The following is a 15304-nucleotide window of genomic DNA, read 5'->3' on the forward strand; positions in this document are numbered from 1 at the left end:
TGATCAATAATGACAAGAGTGGTCAAGGAAGCAATTTTCTAGAGAGAGTGGAATTTTAATTAGACTTTAAAAATCAGAAGGACTTCTGTTCCCTTTTTCACCCAAACAAATAAAGCACCTTTTTTCCCAATCGGTTTACAGGAAAAATTAAGGAATTCATTATTGGAGTCATAGTATTTAACATTCGCAAATCCTATGTGGGCATCATTTTATTAATCACACACTAAAAATGAGTCTCCAAGCAATTCAATAATTTTGTGAACCAGATTCAACTTCGGATGACTCAAATCAGCTAGTTTGGAAAATTTCTTATGCAATGTCAGGTTTTGTACTGTATCCATGCATTTTGTATGGAAATACTCTTAAGACCATTTTTTCAGGTAAGTAACACATACTAAAATAATTGCCTTTTAAAAACATCTTCATTGAGGTAGGTGTATTTATACACCATAAAACTCACCCAGTGAGATGACCTTTTTTTAGAGGAGCGACTTAGTTAAATAGACATTCATTACCTTTAAAATGTATCTTTTGGGATTGCCTTGCATGTCATAGAACCACGACTCTCTCGGCTGCCATGTGACTCTCTCTTGTGCGACTCAGTGGCATCTGTCTATTTGGGCAGTGAGTAACCTTGTCCATTTAACCGCCTGCGGAGGAGGGACCCCCTCCAATGTCCTCGCACTGCCCCAGGTACCTTGCACTACCCTGTAATACAGGAGTAGGAGCTTGGTAATTACTTGACTGACTAGTAAGTACACCCACTAAGTCCCATAGTTATCAAATATACCCTGCACAAAAGCCCGCTGAGGTAGGCGCCATCCTTGTCACCAGCTTACAGAGGAGGAGACCAAGGTTAATAAGTTGAAGGGATTTATCTGAGGCCACCTGTCACCTGGGTTTATCTGACTGTGTTCACCCTACTTCATCCTCTCAACCACCACCCTACTTTTTTTACCTTAAAGCCTGCTTTTGTTTATTTACATGAGAAACCTAGGTTTTACTATAGAAAATTAGAAGCTACTGGTAAATGAACTATTGATAAACAAGAAGAAAAAAGGGGAACATCACCCAAATCTCACCATCAGTATCTTTAGATAACCCCAATTACCAATAACTCCAAGTTTGGTTTAGAATCCTACAGATTTACATATGTGCAATTATATTTTATAATAGCATACAAGCTTATTCATAATTACTTGTTTATCAAAACAAAATGATGCTTTGTGTATGGATACTATAATTGGTGGCATAATTTTTCATTTGGAGTGTTTCCATTTAAATAAATATTCAGACCCAGGTCAACGGTACTTCATTGTATAAATGCGATTTATTTTTTTAATATTTTATTTATTTATTTTTAGAGGGGAAGGGAAGGAGAGGAGAGAAGTATCAATGTATGGTTGCCTCTTGTGAGTCCCCTGCTGGGAACTGGCCTGCAACCCAGGCATGTGCCCTGACTGGGAATCGAACTGCGATCGTGTGGTTTGAAGGCCCGTGCTCAATCCACTGAGCTACACCAGCCAAGGTGGGAGTTCATTTTATTGTGTAATTTTCTGTTGTTTAATTTAGAAAGACAATTATTTTTTCTGTGGACTTTCTGGCTATATTTGTTCCTCTGTGAATTGACTTGACTGTTCTTGTACTTGTCCATTCTTCTATTTATTTCTTATTATTGAGTTGGAAGAGCTTTCTATATATTAAAGACATTGACTCATTTACTGTGATGCACATTGCAAATTGATACATTCTGCTTATTAAAATGTATATTTCTATGCTCTTCATTGAATTATCTTTTTTGAAGATTGTGCCAAACATAGGGAAACTGCAAAATCAATTAAATTAGTCTCTGCCCACTCCTATCTTTCCTTAACACTTCCCTCTTTGTAGTTTCTAAAGAATGCCTCACCTTACCAACAATATCTTTAATAGGTCGTTCTACAAAGTAAATCAACTATTGAAAGTCATTTTATATTTTTTCTTAGTGAAGCTCCTTCACTTACTAGCAAGATTGTTGTAACAATCTAATACATTCTGTCTTTCTCAGGGGAATACTCTTTAGAAGCTCAAGCCCTCATTCTACTATTAACTTGCCGCATGTTAAATGTTAAATGTTCTAAGACTTATATTCCTCATTTTTAAATGGGTATTTGTGAAAATTAAATGAGATTATATATGTAATTCATTATATGTATATTACTATGTCTAGCACATATTTAGTATTTCTAAATGAAGTTAGCATGACAAGAATACATAAAAAGATGTTTAACTGTTCCTTAATTATTTTATTAATATGTTAATAATTGTTCTATTTATTTTTATGCTTATCATAGTACCTTTGTTTTGTGACCACCAAATCACACTTTACAGGAGACAAGACACTAGGGCCAATTTTGAAAAGAAAAAACATGTACATCATATATTTAAATTGTAGATCTGAAAGGTATAAAGAGCTGTTTCCATAATATAAACCATAGAAAACTAAGCTGGACAAAATCGTCTCTAGGGAGAATGAGTAGGAGGTGGAATCTAAATTCTGTTCATCAATGATTCTTTTTTAAAAAATCTCACCTGAGGACACTTTTTCATTCCTTTGAAGAAGAGAGAGAGAGAGAGAGGAAGGGAGGGAGGGAGAGAGAGAGAAACTTGACCTTCTCCTGCGTGACCCGGAATTGAATCCCATTGGTCCACTGGATGATGGTTCAACCAGCTGAGCCACACTGGCCGGGCCTCACCAGTGATTCTTCAGGGGAAGTTTTCAGGAGCTCCAGGGGGATGTGGAATTTTTGTTAGGAAAAGATAGATTTTTTTAAATTGAGACATGTTGCTTTTGCTCAACGTACTTTTCAAATATGAGTTATCACAATTGTATGTGGGTCTCTAGCATTGCATAAGACCCTAGACACCGAGTCCAAGTAGTTTAACAAAAACCAGTGAAGGCTTAGAACTAAGAATGACAAACACGAGAACCAAAGGGGCATTGAGATTTATAGATACCAATCTTCAAACCTGACAAAGACCAGATGAGCACAGTTGCCCTTATAAAAGTTGTAACCGTATTACTGCCATAGATAAACAGGCTCCACAGGTTCTTCTGAAGGCAAGGCTCTAAATTCTAAACTACTTTGTACACAGAAAGTTGTTCGTTTAGTACCGGTGCACAAAGGGGAGAGTGCCACCTGCTGGACTAGCAATGATACTCCATGCAGGGGCAGGACTCAGGCAAGGTCATGAGGGAAATGGCGCAGTCTCTAGTCCAAATCAAATTCATATGCTTGCACTCAGATGAGTTTAACAGTTATTTAGCATTATTCGGCTATTTGTCACAAGTTTCTTTTGCTCATCTCAATTAATATGGTTGTCTAATTCTATTATTTTATGATGCAAGCTTGTATTTACTGCTTAAAACGCATTTTTAAAAGATTTTATTTATTTCTTTTTTAGAAAGGGGAAGGGATGGAGAAAGAGAGGGAGAGAAACATAGATGTATGGTTGCCTCTCATGCGCCCCCTACTGGGGACCTGTCCGGCAACCCAGGCATATGCCCTGACTGGGCATCGAACTGGCGGCCCTTCGGTTCTCAGACTGGTGCTCAATTCACTGAGTCGCACCAGCCAGGTCAGCTGATGACATGCTTTGGCAGTAATTATAATTCATTTTGTGAGGCACAGTCTTTGGGTTAATTTTCTTGGAATTACAGTTCACTCTTTTCCTTGTAGTGCAAGTCACCAATACATTAGTTAGTTCTCTTAGTTGGGTGTCAATAGTTGTGGAAAATAGTATGCCAGGGCTCTGACTTCTATTCTGGTACGCTGGAATGGGGACATGGAAGTATCGGCAAGAAACCCCAAGGGGATGCCGGAACACTGGGGCTGGTCCATCCAGGTGGGGAGGGACATTGGATCACTGACACTGTTTAGAATTTCTGCGCACGATGATGAAAATAAGGCAAGCTGACTTAGTTTTACCATTGCTTTTCTGTTCTCTACAGACAGTGTACCCCTTATGGCCTGAAACAAGGGTGGACCACTTCCACAGCATTCCCCAATACACCTCCAAATACTTGTCTTCACCAATGTTGTGGGTAGTGGGGCAGAGATGTCCAGATTTGCATGCCGTGTGTATGGAGAGAATATAACCTCTTCTACATTGGTTCGATTCCTTGCACCTGCTTACAACCGTCTTCCTCCATACTACCTTAAATTCCTTTTCTTATTTTGATGTTGTACCAATTTTCAGCTCATCAAGTTATAAATGATAAAGCTATCACGGTCAGTATCTTCAGATGAATCCATTTAACCAGATTACAGTCTGCGAAAATTTATCTAAAAGTCAGCTCACTGCAGGAACAGCGGTTTCAAAGGAGACAAGCAAAAGCTAGAAGAAAGTGCCTTTAAATACATTTGGTTAGTCTTTCCTAACAGGCCGGTTGGGATCTCGCCTAGGATTTCTGTATTGGAGTTACTGCAGACTTTCTGGGTTTGATAAACTGACAGGATATGCATGCTGAGCTGCTGAGTGGTTATTTGTGCACCAGAAGGACAGTCCCTCTGATTAGAAGGAAATAATTCACTGATGATATCCCATTAGTTGTGTATTGGCTTGCCCAGTTACATGAAAAATATAAACGCTCCCTATTTTTTGTTTATTAAATGAATTTGTATTGGGTTTCTGTCTTCCTTCCGAACCGAAAGCATTTTGACCAATATAAGGCTTTAAATGGAGGGCTTATAGACAAGATTAAAGCATTCTATAACTATACTGTATCCTTTTAGATAATTGATGAAAGCAAATGTAATAACACATTGCTTTCTGTGAGTGATTTGAAGCATATGCCAGCAACTGGCGGTGAGCACAATATGTTACAATTCACTTTTCTTAGCTATTTTTCATTCTCTATAGTCAGTTCTCAAAGTGATTTATTTTCATCCCAGACATTTGATTAAGTATTGTCTCTACCTACACATTCATTCCAATTTAGATTTTAAATTGGCTCAAATTCTGACAAGAGAAGTAGCAGTCCTTCTGCCCATCATGACCTGAATGTGTAGAAATAGAGTCCCTTGTTACTTTCATTTTATTCATTTTTGAAACTATTAGATTCATAAAACTCAAATTTTTTATTTCAAGTCGTGCTGAAATTAAATTAGGAAGCATGGCAGAGTTTGGATTAGAACTAAATCAGATTTGCAGAAATTTTGCAGCCTTAATGGCTAAGTTTTACATGGGTTCATCGAAGTTATAGCCACATCAATTATATCACTTGATCCTAGAATTCTTGGAAATTAACTACTGGAAGAGCTATAGCTAACCTAGAGAGAGCTCAGTGTGGATAATACTGAGAAAGCTGCCCTGAAAACACAGTATCAGTAAGTAACCACCTGGAGAACAAGAATTGCATCTGTTTCCTGGGTTTTCCATTTGCGTGTTTGCTAAGACCCATGCAGTATCATCCCGATGTCTATGAGCTGGCCTCTAATACCCAGAACAGTACCAGTATGGTCAGCACTCAGAAAAGCCTAATATTGAATGAATGAAAGTTCTACAATAGACACAAATCTTTGGCGAAACAAGATTTTTCTTGTAATTGCTATAGGTTACAGGACAGAGTCATTGAAGTGGACTGAGCCAGAAGGCATTTCAGGTATCCCCCTTTTTTAAAGCTTCCTCATCTTCATATTGAATAAAATGAGATCAGAAGGGGTAAGGTGACCCCACAAAGCAGAGATGGGGGAGTAAACCAGTTAACAAACACGTTCGAGATGCCCACTAATGGATGCACGTTGGGCAGTGTCTCAGATAACAGGGTACAGCAGAGCATAGGACAGCCACAGTCTGTGCCTGCAAAAGAGCTTACCTTCCAGTGGGGAGAGATGGTTACCCTGTCAATAAATGAGTAAGATCATTTCAGGCCCTGTACAGCGATGCTGTGCAAATACTGACATAGAATTTTGTGGTGGAGAAAGATGGAGGGTAGGGAGAGACGCGACTGAATTAGTGGATTACTAAGCACAGGACTCGCTGAGAACTCCCACCTGAGCTTAGAGCCCCGATAATGAGGACGCATCCACGCAAACGTACGGAGGAAAAGTATTCCCCGTGTAAGCACCAAGGTCCTGAGATGGCAACAAGCTCCGTGGGAAAAACAACTCAAATGCGTCACCTGGAAGGAGGAGGAGAGAAAATAGAAGAGATGAGGTTAGGCAGGGGATACCGCACAGTGTAGGGTCCTGCGCATCAGGAAAAGGAGCTGAGTTTTGTTACAGAGGGTGATGAGACCCCATCGACACGCTTTTGAGAAGAGGGGGAAACAGAACCCAATTTTCACTGTAGAAAAGCCACACAGACTGCTTCGCGGAGAACAGACTAGAGTGAGGAAGAGAGGAGGCCATGAGGCTGGTTGAGACTGCCCTAGTAGCCCAGGCGCTCCCGTGAACTAGGAGGTAGCAGTAACTGGACTCAAAACACATTCTGTAAGTACCTGTAGGACTTTCCGGTAAACGCACACAAGCATTTGGCCAAGTGAAGATGCCATTTACAGTCATGAGAGAGACTCTGGGGAGAATGACTTGTGAGGATAGGAGAAATGATTGGTTCTCCTTTGGGCGCGTGAAGTTTGACACTCAAGAACAAGTACCTAAAGGCAGTTGGATAAATAAGCATGGACCTCAGGCTACAGGACAGGAGAGGGGGTGTGGATTCGGAAGTGATCTGTAAATCGAAGATATGTAAGGCGATGGCGCTGGGGGAGAGTGTGGGTAGTTAAGGGGAGAACTGAGACTGGAAGGCTGGAGAGCTGCAAGGGGTATGCTGGGGGCGGGGCGGGGGGGGGCGGGGGGGCAGTGTGCAGAAAAGGGCTGAGTAAGAGCCAGCCGGCAGCAAGTCAGAGGAAGATCAGGGCCTGACTTCCTGGATGTCTCCACAGACAACCTTAATAAGAATTGTTTCTTACCAACTCCTGGAGGTAGGAGAAGGGGGGGAAATGAAAGTCTGGCTGAAGTTGGAGGAGGTGAGAATGGGAGGTGAGGACAAAAGGTAGCTTTCAGAAATGTTTCCATTGGGGAAGGAAGAAAAATGGAGCGGTGGTTGGAGGGAAGTGGAGGGCCCGGAGAGGGGTGTTAGACTGCTAATGGAAACCGGCCAGCAGAGGGAAAAGATTGGGTGATAAAGGAGAGCACGGGAGTCAAGAAGTACCCAGCCAAGTGGAAGGAATGGACTTTGGCCTTGACAGAGCAAAGATGCATCTTCTACTATCACTCTAGGGAAAGGCAGGGTCCTGGGTTCACCTGCAGGTGGGCTGCAGGATTTGGTAGGAAGCTGAGGTAGTTCGTGGCTGATGCCATGGTAGTTGAATCCAATTTTCCCAAATTCAGCTCCCGGAGTGTAAGTACATAGCCTCCCTTAGAATAATAAATCTGCATTTGTTGTACTGGATGTAATACCTGAAACTTTCGAGAGATGTGATTTGATTGATTTACAGTGTGGAAGGATTCTGCAAACCCGGCCATGTAAGTTTAGTGGTACAGACATTTCATTATCTCATTAAATGAAATCTTACAGCACCAGGCTTGTTTTGAGTACACTGTAAAAGAGACACAGCCTTTCAATCTGAGTAAAGGAATAAGGTCGACACACTGAAAATGTGGAAAGAACCAGGGTTACTGCTGAACCCCGGAGTTAACTCTTGGATGACCCTAGCCCAGATTTTTTTGTTAATGTGAGTCGGTTAATGTACCTAATTTTTAACCTGTTTTTGTTGTTGTTGTTGTTGGCTTCTGTCACTTAGAGCCAACAATATTTTAACTGGCATACTATTTTATTGCAACAACTGGTAGCCACCTGGGGGAAAAAACCTCACATTTTACATAAAAATGGGTTCTTGAGACATGAAAATATAATTTTAAAAGGGCTGCACGAAACTCTGAGAAAATTCTTCTGTAATCTTGAATTAGTGAAAGCCTTTCCCAGTACGACACAAAAGATTTGAGGTCCCATCTGGATGGAATAACTGTTGAATAAACCATGATACTTTAAGTCATGTTGCAATGTGTATGTGAGCCAAAAAAAAGAGGATACCCAAGATGTACATACTAAAGGTACCTTGTACAAGAATATAACTCCATGTCCACTAGGTTATTTTTTATTTTACTACACAGTTTCTTAGATATCTGATTTGTTTTAAAGATATCAATTTCATTATCAATATAATGCAATATAAAAAAGCCTTGGAGGCCACCTAAGGAAAAATTGATCTATCCATATAAATATTTAAAAGTCTCCATTAAAAGTATGACAAGTCAAAAGACAAACGGAAAGTTGGAAAAATTTGCAATTTGAACCAGAGATGAACCTAATACATAAAGGATTCCTTTAAGTCTATGAAAAAAAACACCACCACCAAAATAGGAAATGATAAAGCACATTAATGGATGTGTTGGCAAACAAATGGCTCTTAAATATAAGGAAAGATGTTTCATTTTCATAAAAAGAGAACTTCACATTGAAACTATACTGAGATACTGTTTCCCGGATGCCATCTCCTGTTGAGGAGAAAGTGTGGAAAACAGGCTCTCTCATACATTGCTGGCCAGAGTGTAAATTATAGTAATTTGCATACTCATCAACATTAACAATTGCATCCTCCCAGAGAAAGCTATTCCACTTTGCAATGTATCCTCTAAAATTATTTGTACATTTGTAAAACGACCTTTGTACAAGGTTATTCTTTTTGCATTATTGTAAAAAGATGTCTTACTATTCTCAAAATGATTATAGTCTTTTTTTTAAATATCAATGTGTGGTTGCCTTTCACGCGCCCCCTACTGGGGACCTGGCCTGCAACCCAGGCATGTGCCTTGACTGGGCATCGAACCAGTGACCTTCTGCTTCGCAGTCTGGCACTCAATCCACTGAGCCACACCAGCCAGGGCCAAAATGATTACAGTCTTCATTCCTAACCCTCATCTGAGAAAAAAGAGGGCTTGTCAAGAACAGATGAATATGAACATAACTCCTGCGGTTTTTCTGTTGGACATGACTTACCTACAGGTTCCCTTAGAATCACAGGCTCCGAGTTTGGCCTTGGCACTGCTCAAATAGAGACAGTGATGGAAAAGAGAAAATGATGTAAAATCTAATAAGAATCATTAACCGAATGGCTCATTGAGCCACTAGAGCCAAGAATGCCCGGCAAAGATCTTTCGACTCGCTAGTCTGGGGAGCCCTCAAAAACAGAATTGCCTTCGACCATTGGCTGGCAGCCCAGGGAAGCAAAACCATCGACAGGCAGGAGAGAGATTTCACTAAATGAAGGACACTTACGAGTGTCAATTAACGAGTACATTGCTTCGCACATCAAAAGCACTTAAATAGCTATTTATTTTGCTGCCTAAAATATATAAAAATAAAATCACTTGGCTACTTAACAGATTATAAGGTTATTGAATATATGAAAGGCTTCAGCACTAGCCACGTCAGCTCAAAAGACAAAATCCACTGCACAGATCTAATACTATTTCTTATTTTCAAATGGGTTATCTGCCTTGAAACGATCCATTTCCCTCAGAGTTGTCCAAGAGTTATTTTTTATTCTCTTGCCCTCGGACCTTGCATCTCCGTTTTCTGTTTTTCATCATCTGGACCCTGGCTGGAATTACTACTTGCTGAAAACAGCGGACGACAGATTATTTACTTCCCACCTAACGGGACTCTCAGTGAGGATGACAAGTGGTTACATATAACTAAGCAAATGCTATTACTCTAAAGTCAAATCCTGATGAGTACAGAATAGCGAGACAATTACAGATCAGGGCACTGGTCTGTCTCCCAAGAACATGCTGGATAATAAAGTGAGTAACACTTGTTAGCCATGTATCATGTCTAGTCATTTCAGATGCATGTTATCTAAGCCTCACAACCTGACTGCAGGTGAATATATACATCACCACTATGGCCCGTGGGCTGCACGCAGCCCAGGATGGCTGTGAAGGTGGCCCAATCATGTGCCACAGTGTCATCAATGTGTGGCCCAAGACAACCCTTCTTCTTCCAGTGTGTCCCAGAGACGCCAAAAGGTTGGACCCGCTTGGTTTAGGCTATTGGGCTGTGGTCCCTCCCCCCAAATTAAACAGCTAGAATTTCACATAAGCTCAATTTTCCTGACTCAAAAGCCTGTGTTCCTCCTACACTGAGATTTTGTCACGCACCACTGCTTTGCACTTGAACATACCCATTGGCACCCTGGGTGTTTTATCTGAAATTAGGAATTAAGCCAGCTTCCTTGTTGATACGGAGGCTCAGGGAGCTGAACAGATACAATTAAAGTAGCTTTCGCCTGCTTAATCAAAAAAACAGACCACTGGTTTTAAGTAGTTTTAATACTTGCAGGAAACATTTAAATTCTTTTTCAAAGAACAACCTCACTTATGTTTTAGTTGACGAACTATACAAATTTGCCAGACACAATTTATCGGATGGTGGTCGGTTTTCATTTTTCCCCGAAACAAAGAGATAGGCACAGTCATTTAAAAAACTCCTTTCTTAACAGTTAGTATTAAGGAAAATTTGAGTTTCCGTCATCACTCCCTCGTGTTCTTAATCCTATTCATACCGCAGAGTAGCGTTCCTGCCTTTTTTTCCTGCCCGGCCACCTGTACACGCAGACCAGGACCGCACGTACGAGGGTCGCCGTCAGCTCCCTGTCTACAGGCAAAGGACAGAGCCTTTCTCCCTGTGTGTGTCCTTCATAGGAGGAATTTCAGGTGCAGATCAGTTCAAAGTCTCCTGACCCACAGAGTGAGTGTCTTTGGTTGACCAATGCTGCTGACCTCAATGAAATAAATTTCCGTGACTTAACATGACATTTTTTAAAAAGATTTTATTTATTTATCTTCAGAGGGGAAGGGAAGGAGAGAGGGAGAGAAAGATCAATGTATGGTTGCCTCTGCTGGGGACACACAATGTATTGTGTGTCCCCTGCCAGGAACTGGCCTGCAACCCAAGCATGTGCCCTGACTGGGAATCGAACTGTGATCCTCTGGTGCGCAGGCCCCCACTCAATCCACTGAGCTACACCAGCCAGGGCTAACATGACATTTTTAATGTAAATCTCTTATTGTGGTCCAAGAGGGGCTATGCTACATATGCAATGAATTGCAATTAATGCAACGTCTGTTATTGTATCAAAGACCAATACCACGTGAGGGACACCAAGGGCTGCTGACACACCACAGATCCAGATAGAGTCTGGTGGGACTCTTAAGCTTTGAATGTTTTGCTGTTAGATTGACAAAAAGTTTTAAAGTTTTAGTATCCACTGTGGTGGGGGGAGGTTATAGGGGAAGTCACTTTTATACACCTTAGATGAACTTATAGTTGATAAAACTTTCCAGTTGGAAATTTTGGTAGTGTTATCAGAAACATTAAAATGATTGAGCTCGGAGGAGCAGCATCTCTCCCGTGAGGAGTTCCTCCCCCAGAATGCGCGTTGTTAAAGCGATTTGCATGTAAGGGAGCACAGAAAGCTCGTACACACAAGATTCATGTGCAAGAATGGTTACTATAGATTACCGATACTAAAACAACTTGAAACCACGTGAATATTCAACAAGAGGGGATCTGTTTAATGGTGGCACAGCAACATGACAGCAAACGGCAAGTAGTATAATACGCCGGTTAGAAGCTGGGCTTTCAAATCAAACTGAGATTTCATCCCAATGCCATCAGGTAGGTACTTGCTATGTGACTTTAACAGCTCCTAGCCTCAGAGTTTTCACCTGTACAGGAGTGACGGTAGCACCTACTTCACGCCGACCTTATAAAAATTAAAGGAAAGAATGTATGTTTCTAAGCCCATGTTACCTAACACTTGAGAAATATTCTTTCCCTTCCATTACAAATTATATTTTAAGGATTGTTTCAGAATATGTGGAAATGCTTCCAATATAATGAGATTTAAGCTACATACTCATCGTGATTGAAATTGTAGCATAACTCAGAAAGTCCTCTAACTTATGGGTGTGAATATATTCATGCCCAACTATTCTTCCTCATTAGTCCTTAAAGAGGACTGCAAGACCTCAGCGGTGTCTTCCAGTGTTCCCCAGGCATTTGTGGGAAGCCCCGGGGGGTAGCTCACGTGCATTCCATTCCCACAGCATTCAAGTTTGTCCAGAGAAACTGGGTTGAAATTTTTTCAGCCTCTTAGATCATTCTTGGTGTTAAATGTGATCTGAATTTCTCTGCACTTCTTAGCTTTGGCACTTGAACTTCAACTGAAATATTTCTTAACTGTCTGTCCTTGGAGAATCATTGCTGCATGACTTCCACTAAATTTTCTAGTAATTACTCTCTCTTTTCATTATTTTTCTTTTTTCTTTTTTGCCATTTTTGCCTCAAAATGAACATATTCTGTACTGCCCTATTTTTTTAATTTTCTTTGTTAGGTATAGTATATAAGTATATTTCTTTGTCATTTCTTTTTTCTTTTTTTTTAAAGGCCCCGAGCCCCTTCCTCCAGGGCTTTTTTTTTTAAATATTTTATTTATTTATTTATATTTAGAGGGGAAGGAGAGAGGGAGAGAAACATCAATGTATGGTTGCCTTTCGTGCATCCCCTGCTGGTAGTTAGCCTGCAAGGAACCAGCCTGCAACCTAGTCATGTGCCCTGACTGGGAATCGAACCATGATCCTCTGGTTCGCAGGCCCTTGCTCAATCCACTGAGCTACACCAGCCAGGGTTTGTCATTTCTCAATGGACTTATTTACTGAGAGTGACTTCATCTCTTCAATTAGATTATAAATTCCATAAGAGAGGAAGCTAGGTATTTATTTCCTTTAGCATCCCCTACAGTGTCCGGCGTAATTCTACTATACACATAAAATATGAACTCAGGAAATTATTAATGCAGCCTCAACAATGTCATAAGGGACAAACTATGGAATAGGTGACTATGACTCCAGCAGGAAATTCTTCTACCCTGACAGGGTGGGCCCTGTGTGTGGACTTCCTGTCATCGTTCCCTACACTGCCGCTATCCAGCTCAGCCTAAACTAGTGGCAATTATTTGTCCTAGGCTCTTCTGACCTGGCCAATTCCTCCCCTGAGTGTCCTACTCTGACTGCAGACTGCTGAACCTGAGACTTGATTCTTTAAGGAGCAAGGCAGATGGGGGCCTTAGGGGGCCTCCTTCGACGTGTACTGCCCTGTAATCTTAGTTAATTCTAGGTGTATCCTTTCTTTTCTTTGCCGATTTCAGGTAAAAAGGAAAAATAATCTCAACCAACTTGCCATCCACACCAAGACTTCAACCTGGTTCGGCCGCTGCGGTGTGACCTAGTTCATCAGGGACAATTGTAAATCCTTTGTATACATTTCATCTCATCCTCCCAAAACAAGGGGTGGTGGAGCAAAGACTCTCTCTATAGAGTCACTGTATATAGTGCTCAGCAATGACTCTATAACCTCCTCTACTTTTCCCAGGCTCCTTTGCAGAAATGTTGGGGCCATGTGGCTAGTTGGGGCCAATGGGCTGAGTAGAAAGCACAGTTGTTTCCTTCCAATCAAGGAAATTTTAAAAAGCTGGTATGCCTCCTCATCCTCATCTCTTTCCTGCCATAACACCTTGGATTGGAAACTGTTTGTCACGAGAGGCAGGACAGTTGCTAGATCCACACAGGACTCTGTGAAAGCCAAAAATATATAATTTCACTGTGTTCAACCACTGCGATGTCAGAAATCACGACTGTAGCATAGTCTATCCTGTCCTGATGGGCACAGATGCTATTCAGAAAATTTAATAACTCGTACAGAACGGGCACTGACCTATCAGAATGAGTGCCATGACCAACGGGAATGGGCATTGGCCATAAATTACTGATACGAGTCCATGCCAATGAAATAGCCTAGAAAACATTCCTACAAATGTGTCCAAATTTATGTGCTTGATGAAATTGGAGTGCAAAGAAGGACGAGTAGCCTGTCTGAAATCAATACCTATAAGTGACGTTTAATCCAGCTCAGTTTGATACAAAGCCCACTTTGTTTCTGCCTCACCACTCTGCTTCCTACTTTGTTGAATGATTCCTGCGTCCCCTCAACAACTCGTCAAAAGTTAGGCTGCAATGGCGCTACCCAAATAGCTTAATTATGGATCTAAACCATGGTACTAGGGCCCATAGTGTATGGTTATTGTTGTCGAGTGTTCTTAGCTCGAACACATTCTCGTTTCTGTGTGGAATGTCAGCCTCATATTCATGCCTTTTCTTTTCCATTTTTCCTTTTGTCATTACTCATCATTGACCCCGAAACTGTATTTTTGAAGTTGATGCACCCAGCTTTATGATGTCACATATATTTAACAGGCAGGAGAAAATTAAACGGGACGGCATGTTTGGCTTTCAGCATAGTTCCTTTGCTCCTGCTGCTCATTCTTCTTGTAAATTCATGAGTCTCTTTTCTCCGCGACAGGATAATCATCTCCACAGCGGTTAGTGTAGCACAAAGGACACGCCTGGGAGTGAGAACTGATCGGCAGGAGCAGAGCATCCCTGAAGCGACAGAGATTCTATTTCCATACAAATATCTCTAATTATAATAAGCTAAGGAAGAAACACATCCTCCCCCTTGCCATCCCTGCCATACAACCAGAGCTATTGCAGAGTTTCTCAGAAAAACAGGGTACCTTCGACCACAGACAGCATAGTCCTATGTAGAGACGACACCTCCTGTTATTGCAAAGCAAGCCAGATTTTACTGAAGGATCAGAGGTAATACAGTGAAAACGTAATACTATGCAATCACGGGCTACTGGATAATTGCTGCTCTCAGGGCCTACGAGCCCAGCTACGGCTCTTAGAGAACACTTCAGAAGCCTCTTCGCCTCGTTTCTGACGTGGCTACGTGTGCAGAAGCTAGCTCTATCCCTAAGAGGGCCAATTGTCCTTAGGCACAGTGCCTAAGGCCCACAGTACTTTCAGGGACCCGTGAAGATGTTTTAATTTTGATTTTTAAATGGAATTTTAAAAAATGGATATAATTATAATACATATAGTATATGTAAATTATAATAATGGATCAAGCTTGGATTATACAGCACAGCCATAAAATAAAGTATGTGTATATGTACAGAGCAGAATAATCAAATAAAAAATATATATACCCAACATGCACAGTCAATTGATTATTTACCAAGTCAAGTCAATGGGATTATTTTACCAAATCAAATCAATGGGACAGAGAAGTCTTTCAAACAGATGGCGTTGGAACAACTGGAAGATGCATGGAACAAAATGAAACTTTGAGTAT

This window comes from Sturnira hondurensis, unplaced genomic scaffold, assembly GCF_014824575.4.
Source record: "Sturnira hondurensis isolate 20B ecotype Veracruz unplaced genomic scaffold, ASM1482457v3 Scaffold0022215, whole genome shotgun sequence".
Classification (NCBI taxonomy): domain Eukaryota; kingdom Metazoa; phylum Chordata; class Mammalia; order Chiroptera; family Phyllostomidae; genus Sturnira; species Sturnira hondurensis.